The sequence below is a fragment of the Elephantulus edwardii genome, unplaced genomic scaffold, assembly GCF_000299155.1.
Source record: "Elephantulus edwardii isolate Elephantulus edwardi_28Jun2011 unplaced genomic scaffold, EleEdw1.0 scaffold00241, whole genome shotgun sequence".
Lineage (NCBI taxonomy): Eukaryota > Metazoa > Chordata > Mammalia > Macroscelidea > Macroscelididae > Elephantulus > Elephantulus edwardii.
Window position 1 is genome coordinate 1,798,884 of NW_006399991.1, and position 5,310 is coordinate 1,804,193.

The 5,310-nt window shown below is 44.7% G+C and overlaps 1 pseudogene; it reads right to left on the reverse strand.

Moving 5' to 3' along the window:
* Window positions 1–452: 452 nt before the first annotated feature.
* On the reverse strand, window positions 453–897 carry LOC102869276 (annotated as a pseudogene).
* Window positions 898–5,310: the final 4,413 nt, after the last annotated feature.

Sequence of the window (5,310 nt, forward strand, 5' to 3'; positions counted from 1 at the left end):
GAATATACCACAGCTTCTCTAGCCATTCGTTTGTTGATGGGCACCTAGGTTGTTTCCAACTCCTTGCTATTGTGAACAAAGCTGCGATAAACATGGGTGTGCATATATCTGCTTGGATGTCAGTTATGGTCTCTTCCGGGTATATACCCAGTAGTGGAATTGCTGGGTCAAATGGTATCTCTATTTGCAACTTTTTGAGAAAGCGCCATACCGCTTTCCACAGGGGTTACACTATTTTACACTCCCACCAACAGTGAATAAGGGTTCCAGTTTCTCCACAACCTCGCCAGCATTTGTTGCTTGCTGTTCACAGAAGGTACTTTTGACATTCGGTTTTGCTATACAGAAACAGAATGAAAAAAATGAACTTTTTTCCTTTTTTTTTGCAATAGTTAAGTAAAAGATTCCATTTTATTCTTCCAGAGGGAGGGAAAGGAGTTGAAAGTAGTTCTTCATTTTGCAGTCATCATCTGTACGAATTCTTCATAGTTGACCTGTCCGTGCCTTCAATGTCTACTTCTCTGATCATTTAATCTACTTATTCATCTGTTAGTTTTTCTCCTAAGTTTGTCATGACATGAGGTAGCTCTGCCGCACTGATGTAACCATTGTCATCCTTGTGAAAGACTCGGAACCCTTCATGGATTTCTTCTTTACTGTCTGTGGCTTTCATTTTTCTAGCCATCAAAGTAAAAAATTCTGCGAAGTCAATGGTGCCATTGCCGTCGGCGTCCACTTCATTGATCATATCCTGTAATTCCGCCTCTCTTGTGTTCTGACCCAGTGACCTCATGATGGTTTTAAGTGCCTTTGTTGTGATGTGTCACCATCTTTATCGAACAGAGAGAAAGCTTCCTTGAATTCAGCGATCTGTTCTTCGGTCAGCTGACCAGCCATGGTGCCAGGGACGGGGGAAGCGCAGGGAGCAAGGGCGGCTGCCCCAGCGCAGGGCTGTGATGGCCCGGGTGCCTCTGCTGCTTCTGCTGCTCCTGCTGCTGAGGCGCGCCGGGTGACCAGTGCCGTGTGCGCTGCTGCCGACTGGCGACAATGGTGATTTTTAAGGAATGCTTTGGTGCCACAGGGTGAATTCTATCTTGTATTAAGCCTCCATTATATACTGCTATAGCGTTTGATTTATTATTAATATTGAATTTGATATTCGGCTTCCGTCACCCTTGTCTCGTATGAGGCACAGAATCTGCATAAGCACCACAGAGAGGGATATTTAGGAGAGTTACATCACCACACAGGACTGAAAAGTGCAAAGACTAGAGGTCAAGGAACAGGCTGGTGTGTCAAGTGGTTGGTCTGCAGTGAGAGAGCAAGGAATGCTGGCAGGATGTATATTTATAGGCTGGACAGAATCTCCTCTTGGGAAGCCTCCAGTGTCTCATGTCCTTTAGCTAATCTGATGATGCTTATCCTCCACAAATGGAGTGTGATCTATTTTACTTAAGGTCACAGGATCTTATCACATGTAACTACTACATAAAGCCTCTAGACTGGTATTTGACCACAAACTGGACATCAGAGCCCAACCAGGTTGACACTTCCACATGAACCATCATGGTTAAGGACTGAGGCAGCCCAAGGACACTTGCCCTGTATTCTCTAACAGCTTCTCTGGTGGCCCAGCTTCCCTGCAGTCCCGAAGGCGCACAGTTAAAATCTACCAGCTGCTCTGCAGAAGAAAGATGCACAAGCTATGTGAGTAAGTGGGTCCCTGAAAACCCACTACAGGGTCAACTGAGAGTAGTTCTGACTCGCACATGGCAACAATAACAGCTTCTCTGTAGAAATGAGGAAAGTAAGGCCCTCATCAGTGACCACTCCCTGCATAGTGTTGCATGGGAGGAAAGCTTCACCCATCTCCTTCCCAATTGTTGGGGCCCCTCCAGCAATGTACTGAGTCATTCAACTTTGCTCTTTCTTACAAAATGGAGAACATGGGCCTTGGACCCCTGAGATATTTCTCTAGTTCTCTGACATCTTGAGGTTTATCCAGCTGCTCCTGCTTGGTTTGGGTTTCGTTTCTTCTGTCAATTAGATGCAAACGAAGTTCTGATCTAGCTCCACCTTGCTTCCATGCGACATTCCTGCATCTGTCAATCTACCTACCTGACTGCATTTACCAACCATTGGGTCTACCTAACCTAGATCTGGTGGCCTAGTGGCAAGAAGCTGTGCTACAATCCCAAAGGCACACAGTTAGAATCCACCAAATGCTCCTCTGGAGAAGGAGGGCAATCTCCACCTATGCCAGTCAGATCTAATCTGACAATACACAACAACAACAACAATAGCAATAAAAGAGATGCAAGTTCTCAGTCAACTTTGGGTACACTCAACCTTTCTGAGACTCAGTTTCTACTCACCTGAATGAGGGTGATGACCTAGCTCTAGTTTGCATCAGTGAGTCTGGAGCTGTCCTGTGAGCATCACCTGAGGAGATTCTGGGCCTGCAGACAACGCACCAGGCCTCTGGTATCTGCAATTCTGCATGTGGGGCTCAGGTGATCTGATACTGGGAGAGGTCTGAGGCTCCTAGAGGGAGCTGGAGTCTTTCTTTTCCATCTTCATCTTTATCTTGCTGGTTGTCAATTCCCTTTCTGATCCTTGTATGAATGTGCTTAAGTCCTGAGCCCTGCAGAAAGGGAAGCTGCACTCTTCACTTTCTCTGTCAACGTCCCTGGGTGTTTGGAGGTAGGCTTTAGTGGGCCAGGCCTGTGATGGGGACTGTGGGACCAGCTCAGAAGAGCTGTAAGTCTCAGAGGCGATATTGGAAATGACTCAAGGGTAACTGAAGATCTCACAGAGATGGTGACAACAAAGTTTTGGGTTTAAGAGTTTGCAGGAAAGGCAGCTCTTGCCAGTGGTAAACAATCTTGTTCTGAATGATGGAAGGAGGTAGTAGTCTGTTAGAAGTGGTTATTTGCATGCAAGAATAGACAATAGACTCGCTGTCCTTTCTCTGCTGGCTGTGAGTTTTTCTGAAAGCTCTTACATCAGGAGGAATGGTGAACACTAACTTATTTCTCAATTCTTTCTCTGGCTTTGCTTTTCTCCATTTTTCATTTCTTTTTTTTTTTAAAAATCATTCATCTGTCTCTCCACACTTCCCTTCATTCTTGAATCCATATTTGATTTAGGAGCTGTGTTGCCAATCCAACAACTTATTGTTGTTATGAGCTGTCCTGTCAGAATGGACTCACAGCTGACCTTTCAGTGGGTTTTCAAAGACTGTAAATCCCAGGGGAGGAGCCTATCCATCTTTTTCCTGCATAGTAGCTGGTGGACTCAAACCATGGACCTTTGGTTTAGTACAGATCAAATAGAAATAAATATGATTAAGTCTTTACTATGATGAGAATGGAGCTCTGGAATCTAGTGGTAAGAAACGACACTGCAATCCTAAAAGGTACCTAGTTCAAATTCATCAGTTCCTTTATAGGAAGGGTGAGTTATCTCTTCCCATGCCTCTGAAAACCCACTGGAGAGTCAGCAAAGAGTCCACTCAACCCAGGGACACACAATAGCACAATGACACTGACAATCACTAAGACAAGTTTGATATCAGTTTGTTGCAATGCTGAATATGGCAGAGGGACAGACAAACAGGCCACAGACACATCAAGTCCACAGAAAGTGTTCTTCCAGCATTACTAGGATAGTGGCTCTCCAAGCATGTTTTCCAGAGCATCAGCACAGTCTTGGAATCATCTGAGCACTTAGAATTGTAAGTTCATCCCAGACCCACTGAGTCAGGAACATTGAAGTTGAGGCCTGAAAATCAGGGATTACAACCTTTGACCAATGACAGCCATTGCTTCTACTACATAAATTATCTCTTTGTTATCACCAAGTCAACAGTAGACAGCCAAGAATGCAGCAGAAGACTGGGGAGAGGGGAGAAAGGGGACAGGGCAGAGAGAGGGAGGAAGAGGAGGAAGGGAGGCAGGAAGGACTGCATGGTATCTTCAGCCGGCACTAGTTAGAGGGCAGGCTGCTCAAATAAGTCATCAGGAAATGGAGAGAATTATTCAAGGATGAATCCTTGGTATTGAACATGATTTTCCCACTATTCACATCCAATATCTCTGTTAGCTTCTATTAGAAATCCTACCAATTGGCAGCATCAGGATGGATGGTGAAGAGATTGAGATTGTTCACAGGTTTAGTCTGCTTGGCTCCACAATCAACACTCTAGGTACTAGCAGCCAGGAAATTAAAAGACGTATTGCAATGGGAAAGTCTGCTGTTAGGAACCTCGCTAAAGTACTCAAGAGCAAGGGTCTGTCTCTAGAGACTAAGGTGCGTCTGGTACAGGCCATGGTCGTTGCAATCACTTGTTATGTGGCAGAGAGCTGGACAATGACCAGGGAGGATAGAAGGATGCTTTTGAGCTTTGGTGTTGGAGAAGAGTGCTGAGGGTGCTATGGATTGCTAAGAAAACAAACAGATTCATCCTGGAGAGGGTTAAACTATGCTGCTCCTTGGAGGCAAGGATTCTGAGGCTTTGTTTGACGTACTTTGGTCATGTTGTAAGGAGAGACCGGTCCTTGGAAAAGGGCATCATGCTTGGGAGGGTGGAGGGCAGGCGCAGGAGGGGAAGGCGGTCTGGGAGATGGATTTATTCGGTGACTGGGGCAATTGGGATGAGTGTGTTGGACAACGAGATTGGCTCAGGACAGAGCAGAGTTTAGAGCTGTTGTACATAGAGTAGCTATGAGTCACAAGCTACTCGACGACACATAACAACAACAAGAAGTAATCACTTGGTTCCATGGTTCCTAAATTATTTCTGATTTGTGAGAATGTCATTTCTTTCTTTCTTTTATATTTTTTGTGGTCACAACCATCTTTATTGATTTTTACAGAGACTTTGGATTTCCATTCATTCATTGTTGCACTTTTCTTCCCTCCTTCCCCCTCCCCACCCCCGCAGTACACTCCCCTCTTGGAAAACGAAAAGAAAAATTATTTCATTGTTTTACAATCCTTCCCCCCCAGGTCCACTCCACTATGCAGCCTTCACTCTGAACTTCCATCATGATAAAAATACCTAATCACATATCCCTTTTAAACAGTTTTCTCCCTCATCTGTTTCAATGCAGTATGCATTATTGAACCCATCTTTCTCTGTCTCCTCCTAATCCCGAGGTCAGTCCTGTTTTACAACAGTGGCACCATGAAGTATTTGTCCTTTTGTGATTGAGATACTTCACTCAGAATAATGTCCTCGAGGGTCACCCATTTTTAATAATATTGCTTAAGTTCCTTGTTTTTCAATGCAGAATAGTATTCCATTGT